This window comes from Sciurus carolinensis (assembly GCF_902686445.1).
Source record: "Sciurus carolinensis chromosome 19 unlocalized genomic scaffold, mSciCar1.2 SUPER_34, whole genome shotgun sequence".
NCBI classification, from domain to species: Eukaryota; Metazoa; Chordata; class Mammalia; order Rodentia; family Sciuridae; genus Sciurus; species Sciurus carolinensis.
The window spans coordinates 2,072,923-2,099,934 of NW_025920112.1; the positions used below are offsets into that span (position 1 = coordinate 2,072,923).

At 45.6% G+C, this 27,012-nt stretch overlaps 1 protein-coding gene and 1 long non-coding RNA gene across 3 annotated transcripts in view; both read left to right on the forward strand.

The window, feature by feature from the left end:
- LOC124973472 (zinc finger protein 124-like) overlaps nt 1-27,012 on the forward strand; it is a 145,707-nt gene that overhangs the window by 72,945 nt on the left and 45,750 nt on the right. The window lies entirely within an intron of this gene.
- LOC124973384 (uncharacterized) lies at nt 13,798-18,851 on the forward strand. 2 transcript variants are annotated; one of them, XR_007106674.1, is made up of 4 exons: nt 13,798-13,944; nt 14,448-14,617; nt 17,975-18,027; nt 18,831-18,851. It is a non-coding gene; the product is annotated as an uncharacterized LOC124973384 (long non-coding RNA). The 2 variants fall into 2 exon arrangements; XR_007106673.1 differs by lacking the exons at nt 17,975-18,027; nt 18,831-18,851 and adding an exon at nt 16,533-16,593.

The window sequence follows — 27,012 nt, forward strand, 5'->3', positions numbered from 1 at the left end:
GGTCTTTACTCTTGCCTTCTATCAAGTTCTTCATTGTGGTAGTCTGTTACAATTCACCACCGTTCCTCACTCCCAACTCCTCTTCCAGCGCTTCTGCGGCGGCGGCGGCGGCGGCAGCGGCGGCGGCGGCGGCAGCGGCAGCGGCTCGGGGCGGGCGCCGGCCACATCCCCTGGCCACATCCCCCGGCAGCGGCGGCGGCTGCGCGCCGTTCCTCACTCTCAAACTTCTCATCTCCAATCTGGAGGAAAACGGGTCTATAGATCTCCTGATAGAAAGGAGCAATACTAATCAATGGTCAAATTCATTTCATCCTTTTGGAATTATACAGGAAACAGGTTTTCAACCGGATAGACGACCAGCAGCAGTTCTCTGCTGTGACGACATTTCCAATCCACATCGGCGTCGTCTGGCCCGGTTTCTTTTTTACCTAACCTTTACATCTCTTCTCCTCTCAATAGTTGGATATCTAATTGTTATAGAGATGGGCCAAACTCAAAGTACCCCTTTGACTATCATGGTCAGCCATTTTGAGGAGGTTCAAGCCAGAGCACGTAATTTGTCAGTTGAAATCAGTAAAAGAAAACTTGTAACTTTTTGCAAGTCGGATTGGCCCACCTTCCAAGTGGGATGGCCCCCAGAGGGAACCTTCCACCTCCCAACTATCCAAAAGGTCAAAGATAAAATTTTCCAATCAGGAAAAATTGGCCACCCAGATCAAATTCCCTACATTTCAGCCTGGGAAAACTTGGTAGATAATAACCCTCCAACCTGGCTTTCTCCCTTCCTACCACCGCCGCCCTCCCCCACAACTAAGATGCTTGCCCTAAAGAAGTTAGATTCATCAGAAAAGCCCACAGCTCCCCACCCTATTCTCCCAGAGGATGATCCAGACCCCCTTCTTGTTAATCCTCCCCCTTATATGCAAGCCCCTATTCCTCCTCAGGACCCAGGACCGGAGGCTACAGAAGAGAGAGAAGCGACTACAACCGAAAACAAGGAAGAAAGAACTGGCTCGGGAGGGCTAGCAAGGAGAACACGGGGCCCAGCCCAGCGGGCAGCCGGCCCCTCCCGACCAGAAGCTCCAGATTCCACGGTCGCTCTGCCGCTCCGAGAAATTGGGCCGCCAGATAATGCTGGCAATCCCCGGCTTCAATATTGGCCCTTCTCTACAAGCGATTTATATAATTGGAAAAATCAAAATGCTAAATTTTCCGACAATCCTAAAGACTTGATTTCCCTTTTAGATAGTGTCGTGTTCACTCATCAGCCTACTTGGGATGACTGTCAGCAACTACTCCGGATTCTGTTCACAACCGAGGAACGTGAAAGAATCCAGATGGAAGCCAGAAAGTTGGTCCCAGGAGACGATGGACAACCCACTGTAAACCCTGACTTAATTAATGCTTCTTTCCCCTTGTCCAGGCCTCCGCAAGATGAATGGAACTACAATACGGCTGAAGGTAGGGAGAGACTCCGGGTTTATCGCCAGACTCTAATGGGGGGTCTCCGGGCAGCAGCTCGTAAACCCACTAATTTGGCCAAGGTGTATTCAGTCATGCAAGAAAAACAGGAATCACCTTCAGCTTATTTAGAAAGATTAATGGAAGCATTTAGACAGTATACTCCTATGAATCCAGAGTCCCCAGAGAATCAGGCAGCAGTAGTAATGAGCTTTGTTAACCGGGCAGCACCGGACATAAGGCGTAAGCTACAAAGAATAGAGGATTTAGAAGGGAAAAGTATTCAAGACTTAATGAGAATAGCCCAGCGGGTATTCAATAACAGAGATGCACCAGAGGAAAAGCAGCTTAGGGCTACTAGGGAGATAACCAAAGCATTAGCCGTAGCAGTGCAGGAAGGGAGAGCAGAAAAAGAAGGAAACAGACTCCCGAGTAATCGACAACCACTTGGGAACTCCAGAGTGCATGATCTGGGTCAGAATCAGTGCGCCTACTGTAAGGAGGAAGGCCATTGGGCTAAATATTGCCCTAAAAAGAGAAACCATAGAACCAGAGATGGTAAATGGACAACTAGGAGACCATCAGTCCTGGTCACCCGAGATGAAATGCACGATTAGGGGTGACGGGGTTCGGAACCACTCCCCGAACCTAGGGTAACTCTGAAAGTGGAGGGGACTCCAGTGCAGTTTTTGGTGGATACAGGAGCTCAATATTCAGCTTTGACTGACCCTCAAGGAAAGATATCAACAAGCACCTCATGGGTGCAAGGGGCTACAGGGATTAAAAAGTGCCCTTGGACAACCAAAAGAACAGTAGACTTGGGAATGGGAAAAGTGTCTCACTCGTTCTTAGTCATACCTGACAGCCCCTATCCCTTGTTGGGAAGAGATTTATTAACCAAAATCGGGGCTCAAATTAATTTTCACCCTGAAGGTGCCCAGGTAACCGATGGGCAAGGAAAATTGCTACCTATGCTAACTCTTACTTTGGAGGATGAATATCGGTTACACCAGCAGCCGCGATCCCCTGATAAAAACATTGAAGACTGGGTACGGCGGTTTCCAGATGCCTGGGCAGAGACTGGGGGAATTGGGTTGCTAAACATCGGCCCGCCCTCTATATAGAAATAAAACCAGGAGCTAACCCCGTTAGGGTTAAACAATACCCCATGCCCAGGGAAGCTCAAATAGGAATAACCCCCCATATCCAGCGACTGCTGAACCAAGGAGTACTACGTCCTTGCCGATCGGCATGGAACACCCCCCTGTTTCCAATACGGAAGCCTAACTTGAACGAGTACCGCCCAGTTCAGGACTTAAGAGAAGTAAACAAAAGGGTGGCAGACATACACCCTACTGTGCCTAATCCGTATACACTTCTGAGTGCGCTTCCTCCTTACAGACAATGGTATACGGTGCTGGATTTAAAAGATGCCTTTTTCAGCCTGCCTCTAGCTCCAAAGAGCCAAGAGCTATTTGCCTTTGAATGGACAGACATTGATGAGGGTATAAATGGACAACTTACCTGGACGAGATTGCCGCAAGGATTCAAAAATTCTCCCACCTTGTTTGACGAAGCTCTACATGAGGACTTGGGTGAGTTCAGGCAAAATCATCCCAACCTAACTTTGTTACAATATGTAGATGATCTCCTTATAGCTGCTGAAAACTGGGATGAATGTATCCAAGGGACAGAAGATTTACTCCAGACACTGGGCACCTTGGGATATCGGGCGTCAGCAAAGAAAGCTCAAATCTGCAGACCTGAGGTAACATACTTGGGCTATCTCCTAAGGAAAGGCAAACAATGGTTGACACAAGCCCGCAAAGAGACTGTTCTAAGAATCCCAAAGCCCCAGTCCCCACGCCAAGTAAGGGAATTCCTCGGGTCGGCTGGGTCGGCTGGCTTCTGTCGACTCTGGATCCCAGGGTTTGCGGAATTAGCCAAACCACTGTATGAGGCCACAAAAGACAAGCAGCCTTTTAATTGGACAATAGAAGCAGATACAGCATTCCAACAAATCAAGGATGCCCTCTTGTCAGCCCCAGCTCTGGGGCTTCCTGATGTCGTTAAACCCTTCTTCCTCTATATAGATGAAAGTAAAGGGATCACAAAAGGAGTTTTGACTCAATACCTAGGCCCCTGGAGGAGACCAATAGCATACTTGTCAAAAAAACTGGATCCGGTGGCTGTGGGCTGGCCCCCATGCCTACGTATGATTGCAGCCACAGCCCTAATGGTAAAAGATGCTGATAAATTGACAATGGGACAAGAATTACATGTGGTCACTCCACATGCTATTGAGGGAATCCTGAAACAACCTCCAGATCTGTCGGGGTACTACAGACCCCACCCTAGCCTGGCACTGAGCCGGGGCGGCCTGGTTTGCAACATTTCAGGGACTTCAATGTGGCGTCTGGCACTGAGCCGGGGCAACCTGGTTTGCAACATTTCAGGGACTTCAATGTGGCATCTGGCACTGAGCCGGGGCGGCCTAGTTTGCAACATTTTAGGGACTTCAATATGGCGTCTGGCACTGAGCCGGGGCAGCCTGGTTTGCAACAAACAGCTGACACTGCTTAAGGAAGTTGACCTGATTGGCTCTCCCCACATGTTCTGTAACCTGATTGGCTCATGATTCATATATAAGGACCGTAACTTCCTTGTAAAAAAAGGAGAAGAATAAAGAGAACAATAAAGAGCTCTAATGAACAACCAGTTTGTCGTGTCTCTCTCTGCGGGCAGAGGGAATGCGATAAGTGGTGCCGAAACCCGGGAACGAACCAGGGACCTTTAGACCAGCAGCAACTAACTAGGTAAGTTTTAGAGATTAATGTTAACCAGTTTGTCTGTTGTAAATAATAAAATAGGAATGATAAAGGCAGCCTTAAATTTCGCGGTAAAGCGACTATCAGGACTCACGGAAGGTGGTCCGGGGACACGCGGAAAGCGGTCCGGTTAAAGTGAAAGTATCGCGGTAAAGCGACTATATCGCGGTAAAGCGACTATCAGGACTCACGGAAGGTGGTCCGGGGACACGCGGAAAGCGGTCCGGTTAAAGTGAAAGTAGGCACGCGGAAGGCGGCCGCTATAGCTAAAGCATGGGTTCAGAAATGTCCAGAGTTCGCATGGAGGGGCCTCTAAGAGCTCTATTAAAAATAAATGGAACGCCTCCTCAGCGAGGAGATTCTTACACACAGTAGAGACTATAGCTCCTTGGTTTCTGGATGAAGGGTTATTAAATGCCCCACAGTGGGAACAATTGGGTGAAGACTTACACAAAGCCAATCAACAGGGAACATTGCCCACTGGCATTATGGCTATATGGGCTCCCATAAAAAGTTGTTTGACCTCACAAAAGGAGAAATTTCGACCCCCTCTAAATGAAGGAAATAACATTTTGGAGGAAGTGAAAGAACAAAGATCGTTGTGTTCTTTTCCTCCCCTTAAATCTGACCAAAGCGAGTCAGAAGAGGAACTATCAGATGAGGAACTTGAACGAAGGGTCAAAGATATGCAATTGACGCCACCTGGTGGTAGGAAACTATATCCATCCCTTAAAAACTTAGAAGAAAACATGCAACAATCCTCTAGTGGCCCATTTACACGATTGATTCCGCCACCTTATGGCTCCAATACACAGTTAAATCCCTCAGGACCTAAAGCACCACTTCCTGAGTATAATTTAAATTGCCCAGAGAACCCCCCAATACAATCCTGGAGGGAATGTGAGCCCAATACAAGTTCTTGTTTTCCTGTGTTTGAAAACCCACAAAATCAGAGGTATCACCAACCGTTGGATTTTAAATTTATTAAGCAACTAAAAGAAGCAGCTGGTACTTATGGTCCTCAAGCTGCATTCACCATATCACTTGTAGAAACTATTTCATCTTTAAATTTGATCCCTAGAGATTGGGAGAATTTAGCTAGGGCTACTTTGACTGGTGGACAGTATTTAATGTGGAAAACAACTTGCCATGAGATTTGTTTAGACACAGCTAGAAGGAATGCAGCAGCGGGCAATCCTGCATGGAATGTAGATATGCTTCTGGGGCAGGGTAGATTTGCCAATCAGCAAACAGGCTTTCCATTAGAGGTTTATGAACAAATTAATAAGATCTGCATTGCTGCCTGGAAAGCACTTCCTAACAAAGGAGAAGTGCGAGGTAACTTAACAAAAATTGTCCAAGGCCCCACAGAAGCTTTTTCAGATTTCGTGGCTAGAATGGTAGATGCAGCAGGAAAGATCTTCGGGGATGCTGATGTAGCTATGCCTTTAATTAAACAATTAGTATATAAACAATGTACAAGAGAATGCAAAAATGCTATTAATCCATTTAAAAGCAAAGACATAGAGGCATGGATGAAAGCTTGTAGAGAAATAGGTGGCCCATTAACAAATGCAGGCTTAGCCACTGCCTTCCTTCACATGGAAGGATTATTAAAGCCTTTATTAAAGGCTAATGGAGCACCTTTAAAGGTTTCCTCAGCTAGGAAGTTTTTAAAAACTGTAGAAGACAAAGCCCCTTGGTTTTTAGATAAGGGCTTGTTAAATCAAGAGAAACTATCACAAGAGACAGAAAAAGGCCCCCCTCCTGATCCCTTCCACGCAGCTCCATGGCCACCTAGGGAGGGAACACCCGTGTCCTTGAAGCAGTCCTCCCCCTAGGCAGAAAGCTCAGCAGCTCCATTCCTCAAAAGTAGTAAGAAATAATGTTTTGTGATTTTCTGCATTCAAACCTAACCTGATTTCTCAACCAGGAAGAAAAAGGGTTAAAAAGTCCTGGGTGATCCTCCCTCCCCCCCTGCCTGGCCTTGCTGAAGCCTGCATTGGAATGTAGGCTGCAGCAGTCTCAGCGGGAAAGGGAGGTAACCTGAAGATAAGAAAAAAAGGAAGAAGAAAGGGTGTCTGTTTTAAACTTCTGGGTTGCTACACAAAACTAACTCATTTTCCAGGATTCTTGTTTTGTTTTGTTTTTCTTTAATGCTGATTTTTGAGCTCATAATTTTGATCCAGCATACCTAGGTTAATGATTTTTTTTTCTTTTTGATCAGTTCTATTTTTTATTCAACTAGAGTTTTTAAATATCTGTTACATTGCAATGGAGATTTACCTATAAAGTTACAAGGCCTTTGATTTTGTGTTATGTGTCTGTTGTGCTGTCTAATGTCATGTTTTGTCTGTATCAAAACTGAGCGCTCCTAAAATTAAAATTTAAAAATGGATCCAAATACTTTTATTCACGTGATTTAAAAAGGTTCAATTTAAATTGAGTAAACTAATAAAAGTGAAATGTCTTTAAAAATAACTTGCAAGTCTCTAGGTGGTCAAACTAATGGAATGTTGATGTTAAACAATGTCTAATATCAATTGTTTCTAGGACTTTTCTTCAACAGGAAAGAGACAACAAATACTGTTCAGGACACTTGTCTAATATCTTAACTAAAAACAAGGTTACTAAAAGTTATGTCTTAACAAGTACAATTCTATATACAAAGGGTTCTAAAGGTTTCAACTGTGTTTCAGTTAGAGTACTATAAACAACAAAGTATTTTATCTTGTTAAAATGGTGTAATTTATCTAAATTCAAAAATTTCATAAGAGTTGTTTCAGAATGTGAACAAAAAGGGGTCAACAGATAAGAAAGAGAGAATAAAAGGGTCTGGGTATGGAAATATATTTAGTAAAAGGGAAAAGGAAATGTTTCTGGGTAAAAAAGTGCTTGTGTGATGAAATGCATAAGGGTCTAAATAGGTGCTAAGAAAGTCTGTGTAAGTAAAGGGCAAGTTTCAACAAGTTTGTGTGTAACTAAGTTGGTTGTGTGTATGTGAAACAGCTAAAGCTATTTAAGGTTTTTCCTAAGGTGAAATACTAATGTTCTGATATAAGCCAAAGTTTAATCTATATGGTAAAATGACATGGTAAAATAACAAGGATTTCTTAGAAACACTAATTTACTCTTAACTTTATGTCTATTAAGTTTTATTCTTTAAAACAATTAGTCTTAAAAATTGGGGTTTATACAATTATGGTTAAACAACTGTTAAGAGTATTGTACTATGTTACAGAGTCTAAATTTTTCTTTAAAAACTAAATTTAGTAAAATTAAAGTGTCAAGGTAATTGTGAAATGGTCACTCCTTGTATATTAAATGTATTCATATTTTCCAAGTATACAAGTTTTAAAGCAGGGTATTTATCAAGCTGCTATTCTCCAAACTTCTCTCTCAATGTTGGAATGCTTCTAGGTTCTCACGAGCAGTCTTAATGCCTATTCCTACCTTCCTACCAGTCCCAGTCTCTGTTACAGATACAGAACTACCAGTACTATTATCAAGAAACAAAAGAGATTTTGGCATCACAACAGCTGTGATCACTGCCATTGCAGCCTCTGCAGCAGCAGCCACAACCGCAGCAGCCACGTTGACAACTACAATACAGACAACAACTACAGTTAATCATTTGGCAGAAAATACTGCCACTGCCTTACAGACTCAAGAGACCTTAAATCAACATTTAAGAACAGGCATCCTCCTAGTAAATCAAAGAGTGGACTTATTACAAGAACAAGTGAACTTGTTACAAGAACTTATGGGTCTGGGATGTGTTCTTTCTTTAAGAGCAGTTTGTGTTACCCCTATCACTTTTTATAATGATAGCCATGCAGCTATGTTGTCTAGAAGTCTTTCTCACTATCTTACTTGTACTTGGTCATATGGGTTTGACAATTTAACCTCTCAACTAAGAGCTGAAATTATGAGAGTCAATACCACCAGGGTAAATGTGGCACCTGTATCTGAAATGGTCAAATGGTTCTCTACTGCTCTAGGTTTTGTAAAACAATGGGCAGGCCTTGGCTCCCTAGGACTAATATTTTAGGTGTTTTATATCTCATTTGCTTAATTTATCAATTACGAGCCACCCAACAGAGAGATCGAATCATCCTTCAACAAGTCATGACAGCCTTAGAGGCCGGCAGTTCCCCTCAAGTATGGCAAATATGCTAGGCCGGTAGTCAACGACGGGTAATGTAGGAGGTGGCCATGTACCAACCTAAGACAGAAGCTGTAGCATGCTCTACAGTCTTTGATGATGGGTAAGGACATGTGCTGACCCCTCAACCTAAGACAGGCACGGCCTCAAGCCTTTTCTTTTAATAAAAGAAAGGGGGAGCTGTCGGGGTACTGCAGACCCCACCCTAGCCTGGCACTGAGCCGGGGCGGCCTGGTTTGCAACATTTCAGGGACTTCAATGTGGCGCCTGGCACTGAGCCGGGGCAACCTAGTTTGCAACATTTCAGGGACTTCAATGTGGCATCTGGCACTGAGCCGGGGCGGCCTAGTTTGCAACATTTTAGGGACTTCAATATGGCGTCTGGCACTGAGCCGGGGCGGCCTGGTTTGCAACAAACAGCTGACACTGCTTAAGGAAGTTGACCTGATTGGCTCTCCCCACATGTTCTGTAACCTGATTGGCTCATGATTCATATATAAGGACCGTAACTTCCTTGTAAAAAAAGGAGAAGAATAAAGAGAACAATAAAGAGCTCTAATGAACAACCAGTTTGTCGTGTCTCTCTCTGCGGGCAGAGGGAACGCGATACAGATCGATGGCTCAGTAATGCTCAGCTCACACATTATCAGAGCTTATTACTTAATCCTCTCAGAATTATTTTTCAGGCACCCTCAGCCCTCAACCCTGCTACACTGCTTCCTGACCCTGACCTGGACACACCCATACATGACTGCTCGGAAATCCTAGCCCAGGTTCATGGGCTCAGAGAAGACCTGCAAGATCATCCGCTGCTTGATGCAGATGCAGTATGGTTCACAGATGGGAGCAGCTTTCTACATCAGGGTCAAAGGTATGCGGGTGCAGCAGTAGTGACTGAGACAGAGGTAATTTGGGCTGAGCCCCTACCAATAGGCACCTCTGCCCAGAAGGCAGAACTGATAGCCATGACTAAGGCCCTAATGATGGGAAAAGACAAAAAATTGACTGTATACACGGACAGTCGTTATGCCTTTGCAACTGCCCATATTCATGGGGCTATTTACAGAGAAAGGGGAATGCTAACTGCAGAAGGAAAATCTATTAAAAACAAGGAAGAAATTGTGTCCCTGATAGACGCCCTCTGGTTACCCAAGAAATTGGCTATCGTACATTGCCCTGGGCATCAAAAACCATCTGATCCAGTATCCAGGGGCAACTGCTTAGCAGAGAAGGTGGCACGTGAAATAGCCCTCCAGAGAGACTTGATCATGGTTGCTCAACTCTCAGACTCTGGCCCACGAACCCTCCCAAAAGACCCAACCTACACGGAAGAGGACTTATCATGGATTCGCCAGCAACCACTAGCCCAATGCTCAGATGGATGGCGGAAAGACTGAAAACCGGAAAATACTTCCAGAGTTGATGGGGCAGAAAGTGTTGCGCAGGCTCCACCAGACCACCCACATGGGGACAAGAAAATTACAGGACTTGATGCTGCAAGCAGGAATTAGAATTAAAGGTGTGCAAAATAAGATAGAACAGATTGTCAAAAGTTGCAGGGTTTGTAAGTTAACAAATGCAGGATATAGCAAGTGGGAATCCGGAAATAGATTAAGGGGGGATAGGCCAGGGGCATATTGGGAAGTTGATTTCACTAAAGTAAAACCTGGAAGGTATGGGTATAAATATCTATTAGTTTTTGTAGATACTTTTTCAGGATGGGTTGAAGCATTCCCCACCAAGCGGGAAACGGCGCAGATAGTGGCTAAAAAGATTTTAGAGGACCTCCTGCCAAGGTATGGATTTCCCGTGATGATAGGGTCTGACAACGGGCCAGCGTTTACTTCACAGGTAAGTCAGGGGCTGGCTTCAGTACTTGGGGCAAATTGGAAACTGCATTGTGCTTATTGACCCCAAAGCTCAGGACAGGTAGAGAGAATGAACAGAACTTTAAAAGAGACCTTAACCAAATTAACCCTGGAGACTGGCGGTAACTGGGTGGCTCTCCTTCCCTATGCCCTATATCGGGTGCGTAATTCTCCCTATAAGATGGGACTCACCCCTTATGAAATCATGTTTGGGACCCCGCCTCCAATACTCCCTGATCTAACTGAGCGGCTTTTAAAAGAAGAAACTGTGGATGATTTTGAACTTTTATCTTCCCTCCAGGCCCTGCAGAGGGCCCACAGAGAAGTCTGGCCTAAGCTCAAAAGTCTGTACGAGTCAGGCCCGCCTCCTGTTCCTCACAACTTCCACCCGGGTGATTGGGTCCTAGTGAAGTGACACTGACAGAGTAACTTGGAGCCGCGGTGGAAGGGCCCCTACATGGTCATTTCGACTACACCCACCGCCCTCAAAGTCGACGGCGTCGCCTCCTGGATTCATCACACCCACGCCAAGTTGACTGAACCCCTTTCTGACATCGTGCTTCCTGCCCTAGACGATTCTGCCTGGAGAGTGGACAGGTCTAAGGACAACCCACTAAAGATCAAGCTTTGCCGCCACAGACTGTGACTATGTTCTTGCTTTTACTTTGTTCTTTCATTCTTGCCACAGCCATAGCTGTGGCTCCAGATTTTGGAGCTGCCAACTTCAGCCCATATCAGCCTTATGAAATCACCTGGGAAGTAACCAACCCAGCGCAAAGGTTCCCAGCTTGACTGTAACTGAATACCACCCTTTATGGACATGGTGGCCTGAACTGCAAGTAGACCTTTGTACCTTAGCAAATGGGGCTTTTTCGGTGCAAACAGGTACTATTAGTGTTATTGAAAAATTACATCTAAGTAAGCGGGCCCTTACAGATACAGTTAGTGGGAGAACAAGAAAATTTAACTGTGCTTATACCCGCGGGAGGGAGGAACTTCAGCGTCTCCCCTTCTATGTGTGTCCTGGTTATTCTCACCAGAAAGAATGTGGAGGGGAAGAATCTTATTTCTGTGCTAAGTGGGGATGTGAAACTACAGGGCAGGCTTATTGGATAAAAGCCTCTCGTGACTTAATTGAAGTCAAGCGAGGAAAAAAAAACAGTTTCATGTAACAATAGGTGTAACCCCCTCTCCATCACCTTCACCGATAAGGGAAAGCGGGATAAACAATGGATAAAAACTCGATCATGGGGGTTACGCCTCTATGCTGAGGGACCTGATTTGGGGGTAGTGTTCACTGTTCGAATGATTATAAAGTTTTTCACCCAGCCATTAGGGCCTAACCCCATTTTACACCTTCCAGCCCAAAGAGTCCCGGTTATCCCCCCCACCCGAGGTACAAAAATTAGTAAATCAGTTACTAGCCTCCCAAATACCCCACAACCGACCACCCACTCCTTAAGTGCCCCCAACTTAAGAACTAAACAACCCCATGGACAGTCAATTGTGGATCCAATTCAAACGGAAGCTCATCCCCTTCTGAGCCTTTTGTCTTGGTCCTTCCTGGTGCTCAATGCCACCTATACTAATTTGACCAGGTCCTGCTGGCTCTGCTATGACACTGTCCCCCCTTACTATGAGGGAGTAGCAGTGCAAGCGTATGTTACTATATCCACCAAGCTCCAGGATTGCCGCTGGCGATCTACACAGTCCCTAACCCTAGAACAAGTGTCAGGGCAAGGGCTCTGTTTAGGAGCAGTGCCCTATGCCAGCCAGTCCCTCTGTCGTTTGACATGGAAAATCCAACCGGAGGAAGAAAACTCTTTTATAATCCCCCACAAAGATACGTGGTGGGCTTGCTCCTCTGGACTCACCCCCTGCGTCCACTGGAATGTGTTAAAACAGTCAAAGGATTATTGTGTTCTAGTCAGATTGGTTCCGAGGCTAATTTACCATGAGCACCAAAGTTTTATGACTATGATTGAACAAGGATGGGACCTGAAACAGAACGCTATTCGACACAAACGAGAACCTATTACCACATTAACTCTTAGTCTACTGCTCGGGGCTAGCTTGGGAGGGCTAGGAACTGGAGTAGCTTCCTTGGTTACTCAGAACAGACATTACTCCAATCTAAGAGCAGCGATAGATGCAGATATGGAGCGTCTGGAAGATTCAATCTCTCATTTAGAACAATCTTTAACTTCACTAGCTGAAGTGGTCCTGCAAAACAGAAGAGGTTTGGACTTAGTATTCTTACAACAAGGAGGCCTATGTGTGGCTCTAGGAGAAGAATGTTGCTTTTATATAGATCACTCTGGAATAATTAAGGATAACATGGCAAAAGTCAGAGAAGGACTAGCAAACAGAAAAAAAGAACGGGAAGCTAGTCAGAACTGGTTTGAATCCTGGTTCAATTTTTCCCCTTGGTTAACTACTCTGGTGTCTGCTGTGGTAGGACCCCTATTATTGTTGCTACTAGCTTTAACTATAGGACCTTGTATGGTCAATAAGTTAATTGCTTTTATTAAGGATAGAATAAATACAGTACAGCTAATGGTGCTAAGGGCCCAATATCAGCCCGTGAAGCCGCAGCAAGGGTTAAAGTAATAGAGACCCAAGATTGGCTCTCTAAATGCTCTTGGAGAGGGGGGAATGAAAGACAGAGACACAGGCTTCCCCAAATTGCCCACAGCCCTGCTCTTCCGCACCTGTGTAAACACAAGCTTTCCCAAATTGCCCACAGCCCCGGTCATAAAAATGGTAAAGAATGTAAAAACACAGACCTCTCTCATCTTATCTGTGAAGGCCAGGGGAGCTGACCTGAGAACAAACCCTGCTAACGAGGGCTGGGGGCCTCTCTTAGCGTCACCCGTTAAGGACGCAGAGGACCAAGCTCGAGCTTGCTAATAAATGACTCTTTGCTGCTTGCATTGATCGTGGTCTCTGGTGGTCTTTGCGGGGTCTCGAGCCTTCGGGCACAACAGGAGAAATCTGTGTTCTTCCTTTGAATCACACCTGCTCTACAAGCTTGCCTCCACCAGCTTCTCTAATGCTCACACTTTGACGTTTCAGGAAGCAGAACTCATCACGATAACCCCTGTATCATCCTGAAAAGAACACAGGTCAGCAGGTCATGCAATCTGAAATTTTAATATATTCTCATATTGCTTTCGATCTGACCGCACGTTTGTTTCCACGCAGCGCTGGCATCTGTGGCTCCCATTAAGACACCGCCTTCTACACCAGGAGAAATATGAATCTTTCCCGCCAGGGTCAGGTCCCAGCGGGCAGGGAGCCCTGCTGCAGAGGGCGGGGCAAGCACCTGTCACTCTGCCGACTTCAGCCAGGGATTGGGTGGCATTAGCTGTCGCTCGGGGCTGTGGCGGTGCCTGGATGCGTCCGTCAGGGCGCTGGGGCGGAGCTGTCCAATCAGGCGCGCGGACGGAGGGGCGGGGCGGGCTTCCGCGGTCTCGCGCGCTTTCCTTGCTCAGCGCTCAGCTCCTTCCTCCCCGCCGGGGGTCCTGTGCTCGGGCGTCTCCGCTAACTCTGCGCAGCCTGTGCGCCCTACGAGCCCCGGAGGTCCCTCGGGAGGACGGCGGGTCACCCCGGAGGAAGCAAGGTGCGTGTGCGGCCGGGGCTGGGGGGACCCGGTCAGCACCTGCCGTGGGGACCCGGCATGTGAGCTGCGGAGCGTGGCCGACTCCCGGCTGCTGTGGCCCTGGGCCTGTCCCCAGGTACCTGGGGTGGGCTGGACAGGTTCCCGAGGGCGGCTGCCTAGGGCGGCGGAGTCCCCGCTGGAGGGTGGCCCTGGGGCCTGTCCCCAGGTCCCGGGGGGTGGGCTGGACGCGGGTCGCCGAGGGCGGCTGCCTAGGGCGGCGGAGTCCCCGCTGGAGGGTGACCCTGGGCCCTGTTCCCTGGTCCCGGGGGTGGGCTGGGCGCGGGTCCCCGGCCTCGGCTGCTCAGCGTGGTCTCACAGGCGAGGACCTTCCTGTGCCTGCTGGGGGGTGCTGGGTGCTAGTGAGAACTGAGGTCCTGCAGGAGGGAGCCCTCCACTCTGGGGAGAGGAGAGCAAGTGACCTTCCAGAACCAACGCCCAGCTGCTGAGGTCCCCTCCTTGCCTAGGAGGAGCCACCTGGGCTGCATGCACTGAGAGTGGTCCCCAAGGCTGGGAGTGTGCTCAGCCACCAAGCGCGGGTTCCTGGTGAACTGCGGTGACAGGCTGCTTCCCTGAGCTGGGTCCTGTGTCCTCCATCAGATCTGCTGCCATTCAGTTCCAGTTTGTCCCCAAGCACGTAAGTATTTCATTCCTTGACTGAATGTAAGATTTTTGTGTTCTTGGTTGACGTTTACGTAGACAGAGTAGTGAGATGTGAAGAGGAGGGAGTTCCTGAAATAGTTTCAGTGCTCAGTTTAGTGAGAATCTGAACACCTGTGCACGTCCCATCCAAATAGAGGGGAATGGGCCCTGGGCAGGCTGCCCTCTCTCCCTGCTCTGCCCTACCTGTGCCTGCAGGTGAGCGCAGTGCCACTTCTTTCTCTCATTCCTTGTCTTTCACCATCTGTGAGGAGGCAGAATGTTCCTTGCTTCTGTCTTATTGAGTTTTCACTAACTTAGTGCTGCATTAGTACTCTATCACTGTGGTGCTGTGACCTGTGTGGTGGCTCCTCGGCTTCAGTAGTTAGAGTGGTTTTGCTGTCTGAGGCTGTGGTTCTCCCAGGTCCCTCCCCTCTTTCTGCTTCAGGAACCTGACTGGTTCCCAGTTTAAAGTTTATGTTCTTGACCATTCATTCTGTTTTTCAGTTTGGTTCCCAATTTCACACCCTTCATAAGTTTTGTACACGTTGGAAAGTCAATGTAAGGTTATAGAGTGTGGATTATTTCAAGTTACTAGTAAATTCCAGTACAGTGTGTGGATGAGCTCTGCCTGTGCATCCATGTGTGTTCATCCCCTACACACATCTATCCTCTTTAATTCCACATGGCTACATGTTGCTTTTCACTGAATACCATTTGCATGAGCAGTTCTCTGTGCAGTTCTGTTTATTGAAAAGGACTTCAGTGATTTTCTCATATTTAATTCATTTGTGAGGTTATTTCTTTTTCTTTCAACATACCTGCACATGAATTCATTTCCTTTGTGGGACTGCAGACATTTCCCCTAAATAACGCAGTCTTCTTGCAACCTATTGCAGTTTGATGGAGTAGACTTGGGTTTATCAGGCTCTTCCTTTGGACTTTCTTTATCCTCTTACATAAGAAAACCTATAGAACGGGGTTCTATAGGGCTCCCAGAGGTAAATCCTTAGGTGTCCCCTCCTGACCTCTGGGACTCAGCCCTCCTGGGGCTGCATTTCATCATCAGTCAGAATCTGGCTTCCAACTTGGGAGTGTGTTTTCCTATGAACTGGGGGTGAAGCAGTCTCCTTTCCTGAGCTACTTCAAGTGTTTGCTTTGTATTCTTTTTAAATCTCTTTTAATGCCATACAGTTAGTTTTTCGTGCATTTAATAATTGTGTTCCCTGTTGTCTTTTATGTTCTTGACTGGAAGTGAATTGAGAGAGTTAAAAGTGTGAGGAGGCCTTGGCCATGCAGCCCCAGGCTCTTCCCAAGTGAAAGCTGCCTGTGTCCCTCCTCTCCAGTCTGGCCTGACCTGGATCCCACCTTCTCTGAGGTCAGGATCAGCTGCCTTGGACCCTGAGTGTGTAATTCCTCACACTTGCTTGTGACTCTGTGCTTGGGCAGAAGATGCAGGAAGAGGCTCCTGAGAGGAGAAAATGACAGGGCCTACTTGAGAAAGGTCTTAACTGCCTGACTGGAAATGTTCCCCTGATGGAGCAGGTCCCCTTGGAGGGAGGGAGTTCTGATCAAAAGGGCTTTTGCCAAGAACCTGTCCTTCTGCCCTCACTTATCCAGGAGTCTGATCCATCCCCTGTCACTCAGACCCTGTCGGGGTTTCGGCCGGACCCCTGGCCATAGGTGTGGCAAGGCCAAGATGGCGCCTGGCAGGATGCCAGTGTGGTTGAGTGTAGCTAGCTTGTGCGCAAACAACTGATGTCACTTGAGGAAGTTTCAGTGATTGGTTGAGGCCCCCTCATGGACACTGCATGCCTGTATATGCTGCCTGTATCTGTCCACGCTCTCCCCTCGTGCTCTGTATGATGATTGTCGCTTGGAGGCATATAGTGAGGTGTAGCTTCCCCCAAAAGGAGAAGAAGAATCTGCTGTTAATAAAGAAGCTTGCCACCCATCACGTCTCCGGGTCGTTCTTGCTGGCGAGAGCGACAAGTGGTGCCGAAACCCGGGAATCTTACGTGCCGCGGAGAGGTGAGTGAGGTGAGTAACGATCTGTGAAAGTGTGCACCTAGATCTGTCAGTGGACAGGGAAGTTTCCTAGAGACGAGAATATTGTGATTGTGATAAAGTTCCTAGGAACGAGAAGTTAAAGTTTCCTCAGAATGGGGAACGAGGTTGCTAGATGTAGAATGGAAGGTCCCTTGAAAGAAATTCTTAAAGCTAACGGCACTCCCTTAAAGACAAAAACTGCTTGGGCGTTTTTTAAAGCAGGTAGAGGAGATTTCATCTTGGTTTTTGGAGGAGGGACTGTTAAACTTACCTCAGTGGGAACATCTAGGAGAGGATCTAAAGCGCTGTCCGGTAACGCTACCAGGGACGTTAGCGGTTTGGTCCTTGGTCAGAACTTGTTTACGTTCCCCTCGGGAGGCTTTACAAAAGGCAGTTACACAGGGAGAGGAAGTATTGGAAAAGGTAAAAGAGGAGTCACAAAAGGATCTGTTAGTGCTCAGTCGGACTCTGAGGAGAGTGAAGAAGGACTTTCTGATACAGAATTACACAAAATAAGTGAGGAAACAAAATGTTCTCAAGCTGGTTCAATTAGTCAACAGGCATTAAGGGAATTGGAGGGCATAGGGCAACAGCTAGAAGACAAAGAAAAGGCGTTACAAGAGGCTTTACAAGAGTTGAGCTTACAAAAATATGCAGTGGGCGCAGTGGAAAAAGAAGGAGGAAGTACTAACGAAACCACAGACAGGACACAAAGAGGAAGTAAAGCCTGTGGCGCACTTTAAAATAAATGAGGAAGTAACTCAGAAAGTGACTTGTACTCCTTCAGCGCCACCTTATGAGTGGCCTCCGCCTTTTTATCCAGGTTGCACTAAAGAGTGCTCCTGTTCAGAGTGTAAAACAAAAAAATGGAAAGAAATCTATGGGATTGAAAGAGGGTTTTACCCTGTTATGGAAGATCAAAATCAACAAAGGTTTCACCAGCCTTTAGACTTTAAGTTGGTAAAGCAGCTTAAAGAAGCAGTTAGTACTTATGGACCACAAGCTAGCTACACTCAACCACACTGGCATCCTGCCAGGCGCCATCTTGGCCTTGCCACACCTATGGCCAGGGGTCCGGCCGAAACCCCGACAAGACCCCACAGTGTGCATGTGTGGCTGGGTGAGAGAGGGGTCTTGTGCAGCCCTGGGCAGTCAGCAGGCAGCTGGTGGGAGGGGGTGGCCTTCCACAGTCACAGGCCTTGATCTCTCACCCTGTGCAGTTCAGAATCCATCTCCAGGACTGGGTCTCCTCTGCTGTGTGAGGCCCCAGTGGCTCTGGCTGAGACTGTCTCCCTGTGAGCTGCAGGTGCTGTGAGATCCCCAGGAAGGATGTCTGGACTCCCCAGAAGGCAGGAAATGGTGAGTGGTGGGGCTGGGACTCCTGGGGGAGGTGGGCTGGGTAGAACTGTGGGAGCCAGGGGTAGCTAGACTCTGGCCTCCCTCTGTCAGCTCCAGAGTGGGCCCACCAGAGCTGAGTCTGATGCTGCTCCAGCTCAGCCCTGCTGCCTTCAGGCCTTGGTGTGGGCTGGTCCATGGTGGGTTCCCAGTGTGTTGTCCAGTGGCAGAACCTTCTGTTCACAGCTTGACCCCTGCCCAAGGCTCTCAGTGTATACTGAAGGCAGAGGGCCTCAGCTTTCAAACCAGCTTCAGCTAAAGCTCACTGAGCTGAGACCCTCTCTGTAAATAAATACAAACAATTGGGCTGGTGTTGTTGCTCAGTTGTTGAGTGTCCCTAACTTCAATCGACTGTACCCCCCCCCAAAAAATAAGAATGCTACTCTTGAGAAGAGAAAAATAAATGTGTCATTGTCGGTGCCCAAAAGGGCCTCATTTTCACAAAATGTTGTAAGTAAATGTGCATTCCAAGGATTCATGACATTGTAACTTCCTTTGTATAATGAAGATCTTGTGAGAGTGGACACCTCCTTTTGCTTCCTGTTTTCTGAAGTAGGAAGATTACCAACATATTTCATGGGACAAACGTGGCAATTGCCACATATATCAAAATATGATCATTTGCTTCCAAATTGATTTAGTATCCTGGAAATGGTTATTTAATGACAACTCTGTTGAATGAATGGAACTGGTTTTTCACCGGCAGACGATTACCAATAATTCATGAGCATCTTTCACCACTCTCATCTAATTCCCTTTTCTCCCAGATGCAGTCACACTGTGAGTCCAGTTGTACCTTGTGAACTTTGGGGTTTACGTAGACCTTCAGGTAGTGTATAATACTACCTGACAGTGTTCTCTAACAAGCTTTTGGAGACTCGTGGGACATTTTGACTACTGTTAGAGCTTTTTGTACTATTTGCACTTGTAGAAGTTTTCTGAAGTTGTCAACAAAGCAATACTGGTCTTGGACTTCACAGAATTTAAGAAATGAAGTCAGAGAACCACCGAGCTGCCCCTCTGCCATTGATCAAGCTGCATGCAATTCATTTCTCCTCTTTTTCATTGCTGTATTATTTCCATTTAGCCAAGGGTGCTGAATCCAGCCACCTGTGGTCAGGCAGGTTCCCTGGCCTGGCGTGATGTGTGTGTTCACATCACAGCAGTCACACAGGCAACGCCTGGAGGAATAAATTGGAGTGTTACCTGCTTCTCTTTTAGAGGAGATTAAGGAGAGTTTTCTTTTCCTCCTAGTGTGGTGCAGAATCCACCAGGACACCACTGACGCATGCCTGTCCTTTGTTGACGGTTATTATCACTTCATGAGCCTGTTCATGTTGTGTGTTCCTCCTTGTGTGTGAGTTGTGCTCGATTGTTTGTCTCCAGGACTTGATCCAGTTTATCTGAGTTCTCAGATTGTGGTCAGACACTTATAATATTCCTGTCCAGTTCTTTTACTCTCTGCAGGATTAATAATGGTGTCTTTCGTTTCTGCTGTGTAAGTTTTGTGTCTCTCTTTCTAATGAGCTGTGGTGTGTCTATTACAAGCATGTCCATGAAGAACCTGCTTTTGATTTTGATTCTCTTGATTTCCTGGTCACAGTTCCATTGATGTCTTTAATTCTGTGGCAGTGTGAGGCGTAGGTTCTCCTTGCTCTTTGTCCTTTGTTCCTATAGTGGAAGTTTTTATGGGTGGTTTTCATCCTTCTTTTCTCATGTAAGCTTTCAGCACCTTTGATTCCCCTAAGCACTGCCTGTGCTGTGTTCCACAGTTTCCTAGGATGCGGTTTCAGATCTTTTCCTCTGACATGTTCAGCCCCATCTTGAGCCCCTGGCCCGTGGCTGTGTGGAACTCTGGGATGTGATCTGCACTCACCTGGAGGTCGCCCGGCTGTGCTTCTGGTACTGACGTCGGTGTGACTCCAGTGCTCCTGGTGCAGGTGCTGGAATTCGCCAGCCTTTTACACTCATGCCTGTCGTGGCTGCAGGTGGCTGCTCTTGGCGCCTTCCCTGAGGTGTGGAGAAGGACACGTGCTGTGCGGCTGGTTGGAGAGCCTGGCAGTGCCCATGACGTCCCTGTGGTGGGTGTGCTGTTGAGTCACGCTCACCTTGTGTGCTCTCTGTGTGCTCCATCTCTCACCCACTGTTAGACGGTTGCTGCTGTCTCCCAGTCACTGGATTTCACCACGTTTCCTTGTGAGTCTCAGGTGTTCATCAGGTGTTCTCACCTGATGTAGGTCATGCATCTGAAAGACTAAGGCAGTAGGTTTGGGTCTTGTTAGTGAGTCTAGTGTCTGTGTTTCTCAGTGGTGCTTGAAGTCAGGTGTTTTTTCCATTGGTTCATTTTGCATTGATGTATTTCCCTGTTTCTGTGTATTCTTTATTTGTTGCTTTTGAGAAGTGGGTATTTGAATATTATAATGGGTTCCTCTAAACCAGTTCCTCCCCTGTTGAGAGTTTGCTCTTGTGTGTGAAGGCTGCTGTTTGTCTTGACTTTCCAGAATAATTTTGGAGACAAAAGTTTAACTTTCAGTGTACTCAGTGGTCTCTCTTAACTGTGTTGAGCCAGAGTTTTGACTGAGTTCCATGAGGAAATAGGTGGAAAGTAAACAGAAGCAATAGTGAGAGCTTAGCTCCTCCAGTTTCTGTGGGTAGTTGTGCTGGCGCAGCTGGTTTAATACATGGTTGTGCTGTTTGAAACTGCTTCAGCCTATTCTCTGCTAACGAAGCCTGGAGAGCAGCCAGTGCTGAGCATATGGGTCTTGGTCCTCTCTGAAAGGCTTTCTCCTGGCCTGGGTTTACTCAGTTCCTGGTACACCTGGGTATTGGTGAATACTCTCATTTCTTCTCCTTGGGATTGAATTCAGGAATGCTGTACCACTGAGCTATATCCCTAGGTCTATGTAATTTTTATTTTGAGACAGATTCTCACTATGTCACTACGTATTCCAGGAGAGTCTATGTGTGATTGTCCCACTTCAGCCTCCTAAATCCTTGGGACTCGAACCATGTACCACTGCACCCTGCTGAATTCTCTAATTTTTTTTTTTTTTTTTTAATTCCAGGATGGAACCCAGTGGCATATATCCTCTAAGCCACATACCCAGCTCTCTTTAGTTTTTAGGGTTCTTGCTTAGTTGCTTAGGCCTTTCAGGTTCTAAGGTTGACTTTGACCTTTTGATCCTCCTGCAAATCACTGGTATTGGAACCATGCACCACCACACTGGGCATGAACACTGTAATTTCTGAGAAGAGTTTATCTTGTACCTTTTTCTGTCACACTTCACATTGTGATTTTTTTTGTTTAAACATCCATCCAGTTGTAGGACTTTGTTTCCTTTAAACATGTTTAAGCATTTTGCACTAATTTTCTACACCAGTTGTGTTCTGACTTAGGCAAAATTGTCAGAATCTTTATACAGACTTTCAGAGCAGTAGATCCACTGGGATATGAAATGCAGTAATTCACAGGTAAGTCGTCCCAGTCCCTCGGTTGTCAGTGACCAGGGCACCACACTGGACCCTCAGGCTGCTGTCTTATATTTATATGTATATGTATCTTGTATTATATATTATTGGCTTTTATTCTGTATTTTGGGGGTTCCTTTTAATTGCATTTCAGTATTTCAATTCATATATAGAAGTTGATTTTTGATTGATTTTTATTTATTTTTAATATATATATTTAGATTTGATAGACCTTATTTAATTCATTTATTTATATATGGTGCTGAGAATCCAAAACAGTTCCTCACACATGCTAGGCAAGCGCTCTACCGCTCAGCCACAACCCAACTCCTGATTCTCATTGAGTTTTCTGTATTAATTTTTCACTGCTGATCTTGGGAATGCATCTTCCTCTGGGGTGCTTCCAGTTTCTGAAAATAATGCATACTGCTGCTGTAAATGTTGCAGTATAGAATTTTGTGGACCTGCATTGTGAACTCATTTCAGTTACCCCAACTTTGGGAATGGCTTGAGATCAAGAGCTACCACTGTGACACATGAGTTGGGGTTGAGCACTTCAGCCTGTGAAAGTCAAGTGGTCTTGGGCCTGTGAGGAGGTCTGTGTGAGACCTGTGTGTATCTGTGAGTGCTCGAGTCCCACAATTTACAAGCCAGGGTGCAGCCCTGGTAGGTGCAACCATGGTGAAACCTCATTAAATGCCCTGTCCACTTGCAGTAACTCTAGGGAGCAGGAAGCCAGAAATTCAAGTCAAATGTGCACCATGTGAGGTGGTCGCTATTGGTGGGGAGAGGGGGTGAAGGTGCAGAGGCTGTGCTTTCTTCTCCTGTCTTGCTGCCTGTGGCTGCTGTCTCTGCAGGTGAGTCTGAGTCTGTGTTTCCTGCACCCACCTGTGTCTGCTTAAGTCCTTAATTTTGCCTCACTGTCTGGGACTGTGTGAGTTTGTCCTGGGTCCAGAAACACCCTGACTTCTCTTCCTGGTTTCCCTGGTAGCACCCTCTTGCTGTGCAGTCTAGAAGTGGTGGGAGCAGGCATCCTTGACGCGTTTCTTTTTGTCGTCATGGAGAGAGCCTTTCGTCCTTCAGCATAGCCTCAGGGTTTTGTAGATCCTGCAGCCTTTAGGATGTTTCCTTCTTTTCCAGTGTGTGGGTGTTTATGTTGTTAAGGTCCCTTGAGCATTGTCAGCTGCTTTTTCATTCTTTCCCAGGTATCCGCCACCTCTCCTGAAGCCTGATGCACAGGTATTTCTGCAGTTCTCTAGGGTTCCGTTCACTCTGCTGATGGTGTCCCACAAGGACAGAGTTTTCACTTTTGGTGTTGATCACTGTTAAATTCACAGTGCTGATGAGGTGCAGTGAGCTAGCTGCATACCTGTCCCAGTGCGTCCTGATCAGATCAGGGCATCAGCTCTTCTGTCTCCTAACATTTGTCCTTTCTTGGTGTCTGTGGACTGCTCCTCCTAGCTCATTTGAAATGCACAGTGACATGCTATGTACTGTTGGTCCCCCTACTGTGCTGGGGGCAGTCCTGCTGGCTCCTCCTGAGTGCATTCTGGTCCCTGATGCCCAGTCTCCTTCCCCAGTTCCATCTTCTCCTCTCCTCCCCTGTCTTCCTCACCCTCTGGTAACTAGTCCTGTAACTTACTGTGAAGTCAGCTTGCAGCTCCCATGTGAGTGAGAGCACATGGTGTGTCTCTGTGCCTGGCTTATTTCACTTAGCTGGTGTCCTTCAGTTCCCACACTCATTGCTGCAGATGACAGAACTGAAAGCTATTTTTGGTGAAATCATGTTGTTTATTATTCTCCTGAGTCTTCAGGATGGTATCATATTCCAGAAACCATTCCCAAATCCATGTTGTGAGACTTGTGTCTGCAATTTGTCTATGAATTGGTGAGGTTTACATCTTACTTCAGGACTTTGGTCCCCATGGATATCCTGTGCACATGTGCTGTGAGGTGAGGGCTCTGACTTCAGGTGTTCGACAAGAGCATCCAGTTTGCCAGCCATTCATTCCCCAGAGGTCTGGTTCCCTGGAGTGACCCTGGCCCCTTGTGGCACATCTTTCCTTCTCTGGGTCAGCCTTGTCCTGGGCCCCCCTCTCCTCCCCTGCTGTATGTGTCTGCCTTTAACCAGAGCTACACTGTCTCTGTTACTATATTTTGAGCAGGTTTGAATCAGGAATATGATGCTTTTCACTTTATTTTTTTTCTTCCATTTTTGAGTTTCTTGTGATTCCTTGTGAACATTAGAATGATACTTTTTATTTTTGCATAAAGATGTCATTGGTTGTGAGCGTGGTGGCACACACTTCTATCCCAGTTACTCAGGATGATGAGGCATGAGGTTCGGAGTTCAAAGCCAGCATTAGCAAAAACAAGGCACCATCCACTCAGTGAGACCCTGTCTCTAAATAAAATACAAATGGGGTTCAGTGATGTGGCTCAGTGGTCCGAGTGTCCCTGATTTCAATCCCTGGGACCCTCCCCCCACAAAAAATTTTGTCATTGGTAATTTGAAGTGATTGAACTGATTATGTTAATTTGGGTAGATTTCCAATTCCTTATGCTCACAAATACCAGGTATCTTTACATGTATCATTTCTTTCAGAAGTATTTTGTAGGTTCTTGTGTAAGACATGGCAGATAGTTTCTGAACATTTTTATGTATCTTTCACCCTCTGGTTCTATGTCCTGGCTGTTTCCAATTTCGTTGTACATTTATTCATCTCACCCTGTTTCCTGGCTGTCTGATGTTCCATGTATTTCAGGTTTCTCCTTCATTTGTTTTCATCTTTTAACTCCCTAATTTTAATATAATTGAATTTCTTATTCTCCTTTATTCCTATTACTCTTCTTATGTAAAAAGTGTTTTCCTATTCTCTAGAAAACATTCTCTATAAACTTCTGAAACTGTTTTTAGTTTTGTATTTCACATCAGACTCTATAATGAATTCATATTTGTCCCTGGAATTAAGGACAATGATGCCTGTTTTCAATTAGATACCTGTTTGTCATGACTCATCTTTTAAATTGCATATGAATGTTCTCACTTATCTACAATACCTTTATGTCATTTTTCAATTTTCCATATGAATTTCAAGCCACTAAAATTTTTCTTCTCTTTTTCTATCTTTGTTCATCTTGGAAATACTATGCTGCATCCAATAGGATAATATGAAACTTTTTTATTTGTAGTCTGGTTCACTTAAGCCCTCTGGACATGCATTTTTTAGGCTTCCTCCTCATTACCCAAACATCATAGTATATTTACCCAGTCCTAGAAGGAATAGCCTGTTATATAACTAGGCTCTATGTTATCAGTGCTTCCTAGGCTACAGCCCAGCACAGCATTTACTTTGCAAGATACCAAAGAAATTATGTATTAGGTTTGTTTGTACAACCATCCCTACAAACACATTAGTAATCCCTTTACTACGCATAGCCATGTATGTGTAGCTGTAGCTCATTGTTAATCAAAAGTGTCTTTGAGCAAAACATTGTTCTGTGGCACATGGCTGTATATTGGATAAGCCAACAGTCTGCTGTCTAGAACATATTGATAGGTGTTTCACTTTTCTTAATTCTTACTGTGCTTGGACACTTTCTGTGATGACTGGAATTCTGCTTGTTAAATGTCAGAAAAGGTATTTGACACTTATGCCATTGTATGTTGATATTAATTGGAAGAGTCATCAAATTGTTTCTTGATGATTGTCCTATTTTATTAGTTGGTTAAATTCGATCTGGACTGAAACACCTACAAATTCTACTTGTTCTCTGGTGTAGTCACACATGATGAGCTCAGTCCTCGGTTACCATGTTGTGACCACATCAATGAAATGTTGCCTACTAGGCAAGCTCTTAGACTCTTTACTCAAAGGGATCTTTTTCCTTTTCTTTTTCTTTTTTTTTTTTTCCCCAGACATGGGGGTACTTTGATCCTTTAGGTTCTAACATAGAAATGGAGTAAAATAATAGGATTTCCAAAGCAAAACAAGTGTTTAGTAAATACCATCTTTTTTCCATACACTTTCAATCACTATAACTCATTGTCAATGCTTAGTTTGGTGGAATCCCTCCCAAATCCTTAGCTCCCCTGTTGGCACACTCAACTTTGTCAACAGGGATTTCTAAGCCTAGGTAGTCAGGAGAACTAATAGTAGCTCTCTTCTGCACATTAGGTGGTATGGCTTCATGATTCCATGTGCTAGACATGCACCCTACAAAGACATTAAGGGTGACCTGGGAGCACTCCTTACTCCCTGGACTCATCAGTGAGAAGGGTGTTTTTACTCTGCTGATGGTTTTCTGGATAGCTCCAGTCTTCTGTTTGAATGCCTCTGTTTTAGGAAGTGAGTACACACAAAGAGGATAACTTTTTTTTTTTTTAAATAATGACAGATTTACACAAAGTTGTACAAATAATATAGGAAAATCTCATGTACTATTCATTCAACTTCCTGCAAGAGATACATCATGGTAGCTATAGCAACTTAAAATCAGGAAATCCAGGGGCTGGGAAGATAGCTCAGTCGGTAGAGTGCTTGCCTTGCAAGCATAAGGCCCTGAGTTCGATCCCCAGCACCCAAAAAAAAAAAAAAAAAAAAACCAGGAAATCCTTTTTTTAAATTTTTTATACACGTATATAGGGTAATAATGTTTGTGTCATTCCGTCCTTCCCATCCCCACCACCCCAACCCTCCACTCACTCCCCTCTGCATAATTCAAATTTCTTTTATTCTGTACCTTCCCCCTACTATGGATTAGCATCTGCTTATCAGATAAAACATTCGGCCTTTAGTTTTTTGGGATTGGCATGTTCACTTAGCATGATATTCTCTAGTTCTATCCATTTATCTGCAAATGACATAACTTAATTCTTCTTTAAGGCTTAGTAGTGTTCCCATCTTGTATGTATACCACATTTTCTTTATCCACTTATCTGTTGAGGGTATGTAGGTTGGTTCCATAGTTTAGTTCTTGTGAATTGAGCTGCTATGAACATTGATGTGATTGTGTCAATGTAGAATGCTAATGTTTTAAAATTTTTTTTAGTTGTCAATGGACCTTTAGTTTATTTTGTATATGTGATACTGAGGATGGAACCCACGACCTCACGCATACCAAGCAAGTGCTGTGCCAGTAGTCCACAACCCCAGCCCCCATGGAGACATTTTTTTCTTTCCTGTTTTGATAGTGCCTTTGGTGATGGTAGCAGCAGCATCAGGCAGAGTGGGGGCTTCTGCCTTCCTGCTCAGTAGCACAGAGTGGTTAAGTGTAGTGGTGGTAGGGCCTGCATTGCAGAGCAGCAGTGAGGGTGGGCTTTGGGCCCTGACAGTTGCTTGATCTTTGTCCTCTTTCCTTTTGCTCCCTCCTGATGTGATTATAGCCAATCCTTTCCTCAAATCCCTCTTTGCTTGAAGTAGTTTAAGTGGTTTCTGTTTTGTTGAGTGGACTACTAATTGATTAAAATACTATAAAATT